Source organism: Periplaneta americana, chromosome 4, assembly GCF_040183065.1.
Source record: "Periplaneta americana isolate PAMFEO1 chromosome 4, P.americana_PAMFEO1_priV1, whole genome shotgun sequence".
NCBI classification, from domain to species: Eukaryota; Metazoa; Arthropoda; class Insecta; order Blattodea; family Blattidae; genus Periplaneta; species Periplaneta americana.
Window position 1 is genome coordinate 31,091,545 of NC_091120.1, and position 12,741 is coordinate 31,104,285.

At 35.3% G+C, this 12,741-nt stretch overlaps 1 protein-coding gene across 1 annotated transcript in view; it reads left to right on the top strand.

The window, feature by feature from the left end:
- The first annotated feature begins 5,698 nt into the window (after window positions 1–5,698).
- The window catches only part of LOC138697658 (uncharacterized), a 39,120-nt gene continuing 32,077 nt past the window's right edge, over window positions 5,699–12,741 (top strand). Inside the window, exon 1 of the mRNA XM_069823094.1 lies at window positions 5,699–5,849. The gene's annotated coding sequence lies outside the window, so the exon portion shown is untranslated. The remainder of the gene's footprint in view (window positions 5,850–12,741) is intronic.

Here is a 12,741-nt window from a genome sequence, read left to right on the forward strand (position 1 = left end):
GAAAGAGTATTCAACTTTTTATATACATCTAATTCATTTGTTCTCACATCTTTTATTTTATATCGTCCCCTGGCAACCTGGATTGTTGTTATTTTTGATTAGGACTGAAGAAAATAAAACTACAAAGATTATTGTTGATTACAGGTTATTTCCGGTAGTAACACAAACTAATTTTAAGAAATATTATGGTTCTGTATTATAAATATATTCTTTAAAAATTTAAAATGGGATAGAGGATAATAAAATCCGAAGTTTGAATTTACGTTTTGGCTTGAGACCGTAACGGGCTATTAGGCCCAATACTTGTAAGGACGATGATGATGATGATGATGATGATGATGATGATGATGATGATGATGTATGGTTTTGATACAATGGAAATGTTGTGTAGAGGAGTTGCTAAATAGGCTGTATTACTATCTAGCCAAAAATTAAGCACATATCGAACATTTAATTATTAAATATAATTATTTAAATTCAGAAAATTACTCAAAATTAAATGTTTTTCATCCTAAAACTAGCTGACAATAACAATTGACCATTTCTGTGGTGTAGGGATCAGCATGCTGGTTTCTTACGCAGAGGGCCTGGGTTCGATTCCCGGTCGGGTTGAATTTTCTGGTTGAGGTTTTTTTCAGGGTTTTTCCTCAATCGTAATACAAATGCCAGGAAATTCGAGCCACAACATCCCTGAATATCATCGCCCTCATTCATCACCGAAATCATATTCATAACTAAGGAGCGGATTTCTATGTAATTAAATATTATTTTTGCGTGTGATAAAACACAATTAACAAAGTTAAAAATTCCGAACATGATGTTTCAAGTTTAAAACCCGAATTTTATTTCACATAAAAACATATTTTCACAAAAAAAATTATGTAAATACATATTTTCAGGAAATCTATTATAAACACATAAATCTTGAGTCTTTTTACTTAAATAATTTTTTTACAAGAACTTTTAAACATTTTAAAACTAAATCAATTATGCCACTCAGAAGTGCGTTATCTTTTTAAGAATTCTCGGTTGCTTCGTGTTTCTAAGCGCTGTGTGGTGTATCCGTGATCCATTTTCGTAATAGTATCCAGTGTTGCCAACACATAAATTATATTCCCGTCAGTAAAACACATGGAAATCCGTCAGAATCCGTCAAAATTAAAAAAGACCCACTCAATATATCTACTTATATATAAATAAAAAAGAAATTTTAACACAAACTTACCAATCTTGATTAAAGTAATAGTTCATCCACATCATCTGCCTATAGTTCTGCAGTTGATGTGCTGGGTTGGTCTATGCTGCGGTACGCTGCCATTGTGCCAATTTGGTTGAGAACATGGTCTGGTAGGATATAGTCATGACAGCATTTTTTTACACGCTTAAGTCCAGCACGCACAGTTAGGATCGAATTCACCATATTGGTTTTAAGTCTATTTCTGAGGGAAGTTTTCACATTGTTCAGTATACTAAATGCTCTCTCCACATCAGCATTCGACCACGGTAAAACCAAAATCATTATGGCAAAGTCTGAGAGTTCTTGAAATGGATTTTGAGAACTTGCATCCTTATATGACGCGATCTCATGCCAAAATTCAATCGTGTTGGTAACATTTTGCCATGAACAGTGGTTAATTTAGACCATTGAAAATCAATTTTTCTTATTACATTTTCAGTTAACCCTAATTCTTTGGCTAATGGGATTAGACTCTCTTCAACTATTCTCAAACACTGTTCTGGTGCAATTAAAGGCACTTTTTGCAAAACCTGTTCATTCCTCGGCAGTCGCAGTTGGAGATCGTCTGCTAAGCAAAACAGAAAAATTTCGCACCTATTGCGAAACAATTTTTCATTATCAGGGCTGATTTTATTGTCCTTTTTCAAATCAGTTAATAAAATTTCTACTTCATGGCCAAGATAAATATTAGGGGACTTGTATTTTCTAACTTCCACGGTTAGCAGATCTCCCCTATAACCAGGAACAACAATTCGTCTAGTAATACCTACAACGAGTAGAATTAAATCTTTAAGAAGCTTCGAAGGATCTGCTGTACTTGACTGGAATGACTTATTGACTTTCTGACATTCTTCTAGATATGGTTTAAGAAATACAAGACAGAGTTTATTGATGACGTCACAGTACATACCATATAAGAGTTCAGCTGCATAGCACTTATTTTGAAGTCTAGATGTCTCAAAATGTGTCTGTAATTCAAGTCACTGATTTAGTATGCGATTGACAGCAACTTCAATCGATAGCCACCTTATATTTGACTGTTGTACAATTTTAAGGGGATCGGCTCCATCATTTATTGCTTGTAATGAAAACCTATATGTGATCTGTCGAGAAGATGACGTTGAAAACCAAGAATAAGTTTCAAATATTAAAAATTCAACATTTCTTGGCAACATTTCTGCAGCAGAGGACACAGCTAACTGAACTGAGCGACAAACACAAGGAATCAATACAAAATTACTGACTTCCTGCTTCAGTTTCTGATAGACCCCATTGTTAATGCCTACCACTACTGACGCATTGTCGGTCTCCACGCCTCTCATTTGTTTAATGTCTTACCCGTAGTCTGAAAGTAATGACTTTATTGCACTCACAATACAATCTGCATTTCCCTGTTCTAGTTCAACAATTCCAAAAAAAGTGGATACAATTGTATGTTGTTGTTTCGAATAATATACAATGCACACAGCCAATAGTTTTATGACAGAAATATCGTCGATTCGTCAATAAAAAGACTAAAGTGGCCACTATCAACATCGCTCTTTAGTTCTGATTTAAAATGTTGGAAAAGAATATTCCTAATCAAACCACTACACTTTGTGCGGTAAAGCCGTAAGAGAGAAGCATGGTCAGCACCTTTGAAAAATCTCTTGATAAGATCGGAAAGATGATCAACAGATCTTACTGAACAATGGTTAATTACAAAAAGTGAAAGAGCAGCCTCAGCAGCTGCACATTCGTACGTATGTTTGACTGGTATAAATTGCAATTTTGACTGGCGCGAAGTTGAAAATGGTTCTGATGCTTTTAAATGTTTCTTAGTTCTTCCCTGATGGAGTAAATCTGACAATCGCACATTCAGACTGCACTGACAATACTTGCACCGCGCAATATTAGGGTCTCCAGGCACCTCCAACAGCCAATCCTTCACTCTTTCATCACTTAACCACTCTTTTCTAAATTTTCTAGTATAGCTCTTATCTTTCTTTTCTGACATGTGAAATCTGTCAATAATCACAAAACAGTACAGACACTAATAATCGTTTCACCTTAAAAAAAAAATACAATGTAGGTAACGCGATACAGAAACAAACGTACACTTAACGGGGTACACTACATTCCACTACACCGAACGCACACAGAATAATTACTTACACTTTGTGATGCAATCAGCTTCATCTCAAGATTCTGGACACGTGAGTCACCGATTCGTTTTATTAGAATATGTTTGTTTAATTTTCTAAACCAAAGCCAAGCTATGTGTCCACTTGCTGCAGGCCTGATAATGACAACTTCTGTTGGGAGCGAGGTCTTATCTGGGATACACTTTTGTTATGCCGACCTTCCACCTCACATTCCAATACACGGCAGTAATCGTGTCTTCAAGTCGGAGGAAAGTTGCAACGTTCATACTCGGCGTAACCGTCAACCTCTGACTTGATTACGAGGAAATTTGAAACGGAAAATTCCTTAACATGGTACTGTACGGACAGGGCTATTCAAAGAAAAAGTAAGATTTCCCAAAAATTAAATAATTGAAAAATGACAGCAGCTAAAAAAAAGTCAAAAGCCGCCGATGTAAATCGTAATTTCCGCCAGGAAATCCGTCACCCGTCAAAGCCATTTTTTTCCCGTCCGCTACGTTGAAATTCCGTCAGTTTTGACGGAATTCCCGTCCAGTTGGCAACACTGATTATTTAGTATCGCCTCAAGTTCTGAGAACTGCTAGGCAGCATATCAGTGTTATTATTAGAGAATAAATTAACATGGACAAGGAGGAGAGATCTTGCAACACATAATTAGGAATGTTAATTGTTGCTGAAGATGATTTCATTCCACGCTTTGTTTGTGAAACAACAGATAAGAGCTTGGGTATGAATTTTAATTTAAACAAATCTCTCGCCTCTCGCTCATGTCCATGAAGTAAGTAGACCTATGTCTTGTTGTGAGTCCCTGTTATCGGGCTTGGTCAATCGATATCCTTCAAGATATACTGAAAGATGGTTATTTAAAAAACGATATGGCTTTCCTATTAGCAAATTTAAGCTTTTTGTGTGACACCATAAAAAAATTCGAAACATCCAAAAACCTATTGTCTGAAACTGGGAGGTGCGTGCCGTGGAAATTAAACTAGACTCGCTACCAGGTTCAGAAGCACAATTACTAAGGGACAAATTCCAGAATGTGTTTGGGAAAAACAGTGGATATAAAAAAATGTGTAAAGTTGCTCAAGTATTGGAAGATGTGCCTGTAGGTGAAATTGACGGTGTACGAGTATGTTTTTGCGACATTCCTCTCTTTAAATATGCACGTCTGACGTCCTGTGATGCGGAAAGATCGTTTTCACAATATAAATCGTTGTTCAGAGATAATCGGCATGCATTTGTGATGGAGAATTTGGAGATGACCTTTGTTGTTCACTGCAATTCTCGGCCAACTACTAGCACTCAAGTGTGGTTGGTGAGTACCTAGTAACATTTTTTTCCCCCCTAAGCTAAGTAAGGCATTTTTGTCATATTTAAAACAAATATTTTTTTGTTTTTAGCAAATATTTTCGTACTTTTTAGCACATAAAAATAAATATATTTAAATTTTTTAGTACATAAAAATCCGCTCCCTATTCATAACAAATCAGTAATACATATACGGTCGCCATCTAGTTCACAACAATAAAACCAGCCTCAACAATAGTACACAGGCCTTCGGATTTCAACCAAAAGATTAACTCGCGATATGACCAGAGATGTTAAAGCGACTATAAATAATAGCGAGAAAGAAATAACATCAATTCAGGTTGCCAGGCGACAACAGAAAACAAAAGATGAGAACAAATGAATGGGATGTGTAAACGATTGAATACTTTTTTCAAATTTAAGTATCAAAATATATGGGTGTCATTGGAAATTTCAAAGGGTGAATTGGGAGGAGCAAGGGGATGAAACCTAAATTGCAATAGACAGTGGTTTTAAACTCCTCAAAATCTAAATTTGTTTTTTGTTTTATGTATAAATAAAATGAAATAAATAGTTATTTAGACTGGGAAGTTTTGAAATGAAGGCCTGGTATGTACAGAAGAAGTGTTAATAAGTACAGCAGGTCTAGGAATATCAACATAGTCCACATTAAAAATGTACAGAATATGTGTGGTTAGTAGCGATAACACAGGATCAGCTTCTACGTACGCCAGTCGCGACTTTTAAAAACAAGTTAGTGCGCTACATGGAGGTTGTGAGACAGCCTGTATAATCTGCCTTGAAGATGAGAACTGCAAGTGCATTGTCAAAAAAAAAAAAAAAAAGTAGTTGAATAACCGCAACCTGACACTCCGCAACAGCTTCTGTGCAGAGGATCTGAAGAATGCCTCCTCCGCGACCTTCGTGATGAATGAAAACTCGGTTGGCTGTGTCAGACTGCCCCTGAGCTGTTCCTACTTAAACGCGCGTGCGAGTCGCGAACAAGATGCGAGCAGCGTTCACTGGCATACGCATTCAGGCCCGCCAGGTTCTCCTTGGACCGATTAGTAGACGGAAATTTGTGTTCCGCTAGGAGAATCAGACCTCAGTGCACCTTCCCAGCCGACAGACAGGTGGATGTGGTCCGGACACACCAGCAGGTACTGTGCATCATAGATCTTACCTTGGGTAACGAGAGAACTTACGTTTCCTTTCGTTTCTTAATTAGTTCGTGCATTGAAGACTTCCTACCAAGTGCGGAAGACATTTAAACTTTAGAGCTGTTTCATTTCAGACAAAGTGTGAATCCTCGAATTTTTTAGTTGGTTATTTAGCGACGCTGTATCAACTAATAGGTTATTTAGCGTCGATGGAATTGGTGATAGCGAGATGGTACTTGGCGAGATGAGGCCGAGGATTCGCAATAGATTACCTGGCATTCGCCTTACCATGGATAAATATATAATAGGATGCGAAACTGCGGTCAGCACCATCTGGCGGCGGGGGGGGGGGTGAAATAAGATGATCAGCGCCCAACGTCGTAGGGGTGAACATTAGAACTACGTGTTGGGTACATTATCCAAAGTTCTCTATTTATCCGTTCGAGATATTGCTCGAGGAGACGAGATGGCAGACAGAAACTTGCTAATAAGTGAACGTAAAGTGATACGTGTTTATAAGCAGTATATGTTAAACAGTGATGTTTATGGACGTTGTAAAATAGTGTTGTTGAATGTATTGTAATGTAATAGTAATATAAATTGAACTAAGTAGTTTTTGCAGACTTTTCCATTGCGCTGTACAATAAATACCCAAAGAATACAATCCCAATTATCTAACATTGTGCTTTATTTTTGTCTCTGTCTGGTTATATTTTAATTGGGTAGTGTAAAATAGATCGTCTCTTTTATCTTCCTGTTGGGTCCGGTAAGAATTTTCAGTAAAAGATGCTGTGAGGAATAAAAATGTAAATGTTTTATTTTAAATTGGGTTAGTTTTGAATATCGATGAGGGTGGGAGGGAATACTTTCTGCACAGTTTAACATTTTCGTCACCAGGTGCGCTGCTAAATGCATTGAGTAATTACTCTTTTCGCAACTTGGTGCGCTGCTAGATGTAATAACGCCCCTCCCCCCAACAGGTGGCAGCAAGATCAATTTCTACAACAGCGCCTCTAGTATGTGTTACGGGAAACTCAGTAAGTTTCGCATCCTATTATATATTCATCCATGGCCTTACGGTTGGGGAAAACTCTGGAAAAATCCAACCAGGTAATCACCCCAAGCGGGAATCGAATCCAAGCCCGAGCGCAACTCCGGCTCAGCAGGCAAGCGCCTCAGCCGACTGAGCTACACTGGTGGCCGCTGAAATTTTGTTGAACTATAGCAGACCTATAACAGTTGTAAGAGAGCATAATTTTCCGAAAGCTATTACTTTATTATTATTATTATTATTATTATTATTATTATTATTATTATTTTCTCATAAGTACAAAAATTTGTGAAAATTCTGTTCAATATCTAATTTTATTGATCAAAGGCAGATAGATGAACTACAATATATTTAGAAGAGGTGTTCCTTTAAATTCTTTTGTGCGAGATCGTGCGTATTTGCTTTTTTTCCGCACAGAACCAATACGCAGTAAGTGTGAAATACCACATTCAGTATTCCCAACGTAAAACACATAACAATTTCGCTCTTCTTACCGCTTAAGCGCGACATTCATTTTACTGCTTTAGGCTTTTAACATATTTTTAGAGACGTTTAACATAGTAATAATCAGGGAACGGATTTATATGGACTAAAAATATATGAAATATGTAAATATATATGTAGTTATTTTTACCAAAATATGGAATTAAATATGGATTTTTACCAAAATATGGAATTAAATATGGACTTAAAATTATAAAAAAATGACTATGTACGTTAAATATTGGTACATTTTAATCAAACTAAACAAAAAATATAATGGACGTACCTTATCTTCCAATGTAGTTTCAACAAAACACAATTTTTATTGTCTGTTACCATAACAATAGGTTACAAACATTTCTTTCAAGTGCTGAAAAGTGAATCTTCTTCTATTGTCTCTGAAGATAGATTTATACTGACTAAAAGAGCGTTCGACGTCACAAGAAGTAACTGGTACATAATTCAATTTCACAATGTCTGCTGGGGATAAGTCCAAGTTAATCTTCACTGTTGATTCACCACTCATCACAGCAACAACCTTTTGTAGTTCTTCATATCCAGGGTTTTTTGAAAGTACAGTGTCCACCTTAGCTCTTACTGCATCTGCAACTTTACCTCTACCACGATTCAGTTGTTCCACAGTACTATTTATAATTTCAAAACTTTCAGATAGTGAAAGGTGCCTATTTTGGAGACTTTTGAGCGTTTTTATGATGCATGAAAATGTATGCTGAATGTGAGCTAAGTCATTCTTCACACTTATGTCACAGGTAACTGTTTTCGCAGTATCAATTGAGACTGCATCTTCAGAGTCCAATGCAAGGAGAACATTGTTAATAGAGTCTATATGTTCGGCATAATATTCAACTGCTTCTAGCCATGTACCCCATCTAGTTAAAATTGGTTTTGGTGGCAATGGAATTTCAGGGTACATTTCTTTCAACACGTTAACTCTACTGGGAGCTTTGAGAAATACTTTTTTCACTGATGAAATCAACAAATCTACTTTAGGGAAATTGTCTCTGACCACTTCTGCCACACGATGAAATGCATGCGCCACACAAGTAAAATGAGTCAATTTAGGATATACAACAGATAATGCTTGTCCAGCTTTGACCATATAAGGGGCAGCATCGCTAATAAAGAATAACACATTATCGTACATAATACCCTTTGGCCACAGGATACCCATAGCTTCGTTGAACAGTTTAACTATAGTTTTGTTATTGCACTTTTCTAGAACATCACAATGTAAAAGAATTCGTTCAGAATATTGTTCACTTAACAAACCGATAACTACATTACCAACAAGTCTACCTTCTTTGTCGGGAGTCTCATCAATGGAAACCCAAATTGAACTATCTTTAATTTCATCTCTTATCTTCTGTATTGTCTCATCGTAGATGGATGGAGCATACGTCTTCCTAAGTGTTGACTCATCCGGGATTGTATGTTGAGTATATTTTTCAAGGAATTCCCTGAAGACCTTATTCTTTAGTTTGTAGAGAGGAATATCAGCAGAGATGAGAGAACGGCACAGGTCGATGTTAAACTCAGATCTTACATTCGATGTTGTTGGTTGTGTTAAAAACAATTGTCTCTGCTTGGAATTTAGTTGTTTGTTGGCCTGATGTTTACTAGTTGTAATGTGTTGTTGCACCAGGAACTTTTGTGTAGATGATACTGCACACTGACACAAATTACAAAATAATATTTTATTGTCAGTTGATAAACCATCTTCTTTAAATTCTGAAATGTAACTTGTTAGTTTTGATTTTAAATTGACTGAATGACGTACTTTTGGCATATTTACCGTCTTTATAGTATGATTTACAAAACTGAACCTATGTGTACTCTGACTGGCATTTAACTGTTGAGCTGCACAACTGAAGTCTGTTAAAAATTTTAAATTAAATTAATACAGTTTTGTAACTTACTTTCCCATTGTTGATAGGACTGCTAATTTTCAAATAACTCTGATGTTAAAGGGATTACTGAACATGTGTTTAAATCTCTATTGTTGAAATGTATTTTTAAAAGTTAATGGAATTTTGTTTTGTTTTATTGTTAAACCTAATATAATATGGACTGTTTTATATGAAATATGGAAAATATATGGAAATTAACGAAAATATGTACTAAACTCTAAAATATGGAAAAATATGGAAAATAAAAGTAGGATTTTTCAACCCTACACATTGTGAAACATAAAGATAATGCAAAATATAAATTATATTAGCTTTATAAGTAAATATGTATTTACATATAAATCCTTTCCCTGGTAATAATTATAAATTGGAAACTTACCACTGCAATTTCACCTAAATTGCAATGTTAATTATTGTTTTTAAATATTTGCAAAAAATTAAGTAAAGTCTACTACTCCACGAAACTTATTGCATTCCTGATACAAGTAACATTAAGGAAGCCGTGAAAAAATCAACAAGATTCCAGATGCCGATATTATTACTGCAATATGTTATATAAATAATATTGTTAAAATATTAAAATGGAAAATAAATCATTACATAACCTTACCGTTTTAAGTTCGCATTTGTAGACTGGGGGGGGGGGGAAGACAGGCGTATATCACGGCCTGCTGGAGTATAGTAAACACAGAAAACATTTTATAGCAACAATGTTGAAGAAAGATATTAAGTTTTCCGAAGTTGTCGTCATTAAACAGAAACCAACATGGAGATTTCATTGCAACTAATTAGATATTCGTCTTTCAGGTATGTAATAAACGATCTTCGCACAAAATAATGTACGATACACGAGCGGTATGTTTGTTTTCATGTTCTCGGAAATTAAAAAAGCTCAACTACGTTTCGCTTTTTCAATCTTTTCCTCGACCATGAAAACGTCAACATACCGCTCTTGTAACGTATATTACTATTTCATTGTTGGTGGAAAATATAAAGATCTGTACTACAGTCACAATGTCTATAGAGCAGAAGTAAACAAAATCAATTATATGTTAAAAGCGCGGTTCACAAGGATCTATTTCAATCGCATATCTTGACGAAAAAGGAATTAGAAAATATTTGACTTTACAAGTTTATTAACGCACAATTGTATGAACCAGAGATGGTCAAACAGTCGATCACAATTTATTGATCGATCGCGACTGTTTCTGGTAAAACCGGGCTCTAGTTGTGATCCATTTCTTACGGTTAAGAAGTTAGAACCATTTTTGTTTGATTAAAGCAACTACTGTGATCAGAGTATGCGGGCTTAACAGCTAGTTAGAACTATAAATTATGTGCATATGAGTACGTTTTTTATTTTTGACATGAAGTTCAGTTCTTAAATGCATTTGTCACACAATTTGCATAGCTCGATTTTGCCGTCAATAGTAAACGCATTGTCATTTGAGATCCAATCTATTAACTTGGATGCGACTGGCGCCATAACAAATGATATGTAAAGTGTATACGGTTTGATGACAAACATTCATAGTCATATTCATTTTCATATCTTTCTCTTGCAAGGAGGAAAAAAGCTCCGACTATAACATGCGCACAAACGGAACAAAAGAACAGCTATTGTTAATAAATGAAATTAAAAAAAATAATCTTATTGCATTACAGCATGTACAGGGACATCATTTTATTTTTACTTCAATTTTTATTGTACCCAAGTTTTTTAATGTACTTCACTCCCACCACTTCTACTAATGAAGTTCAACCGTCCTCCACACAGATTCAAGACCGCATATACAGTCACAGTAGCCTTACGTTCATAGTAAACAGTACGTTCCAAAAATATGTTCGCGTTTTCCAGTGACGAAAGAGCTTTCAATATTGCATCATTTTCCATTTGCCTACGTTGCATCCCGGTTTCCTCCACCTGCTTTTATTCGCCTCTCTGTAAATGCTAGTGGCTGCGCTGTCTTAGCTCTTTTTCTGGGAACATTAATTTCTGTTAGGAATTGGACGTCTATGTAATGTTATACCCACACAATTGTTTAAAATAACTTAAATAAAAGGGCCTCGTTAAGTAATTAATAGTCACGTAATTTCCCTCCTTTCTACGATCCTGGACGGACAGTAGATAGCATGTCTGAGTAATTTTATCTGTGCGGGTCGGGCAGAAGTGAAGATTGAATTTACAGTACGTAAGGTACTCTTTTATAGAGAAGGTACAGAATTATTTCAACAAGAGTTAATAGTACGAAGGACGAAACTGGCAATTGGAATTAGATGCAATAGTCTATAGTGCGATAATATGCACAAAAGAACTGAAGCCTGTATCGAAATGAACGGCCACCATTTTCAAAAATGTGTTTAAATATCCATATTATGATTATTTTTCAATTTAACTTCATTCTCTATATTGTACGCTAATGTGCTGTAGAAAGTATAATATACACTGCATAATGAATACGTTCGTATGGATAACTCAGTTCGTGAGTAAAAACACTCATTCTTAATACAGTACTGTATTTTGATTAAACAAAAACCTAATGAAAATGATCGAAGTGAAAATCGCGATATTTCCTAGTTTATGTAAATGGATGAACTACTTTTCTTCCCTCCTATACCTAGTAAAGTGATTTGTTTGTGTTTTACACCAGTACCATCGAACTACAGTTGTGGAAGGGGTTAACAAACTGTGTTTCCGGTTCTCTAAAGGTATAGCCAGGTTAATATTAAAAATGTTAGTAAAAATAAAATTAAGTCCCTGTACTTGAAATGTTCAACAGAAAACAACTCTAACGAGAGTTTATGACACGACTGTCTACTGATTGAAGAAACCAATTCTTTGGTCGGCGGGAAAAGGCAGATAAGTAAAAAAGTCGATTTTTCTGTTGTACCTAATCACGTAAGTCTAGTATTTTTTCTAATTTTTTAAATAATAAAGTTTCTTGTACTTTAAATTGAAAAGGGTCTTACTTTAACCAACATACATAAATTTCATTATTATACTTATATTCAGTTAAGAATAAATTAAAAAGAAAATCTCTCCTGAAAAATTATTTTTTTTTTTTTACTTATGTGCCTTTTCCCGCCGACCAAAGAATTGAAGAACACAGGAGAAAAACTTCATAAGTAAAAAATTATCGATTTTCTCTTATGTCATGTAATAGCTCAAGTACTGTAGATTTCTATAATTTAACTGTATAAAGTAACAGCCTGATTAGTCCAAAGAAATTTAAAGAATGATAAATCTTTAAGCTTTTAACTTGCTCTCCTATAAAAACAATAAAACATGACTGTACTCTTCAATTGGAATAAACGATTCTGGCAGTGGGATCTCTAGGACTTAAACTTCGTACTTTAGTAAATTGCGTAATCAAGAATGAAGAATCAACATTAAAACTGTTAATGCGGAATAGTACCATTCACAGCGTGA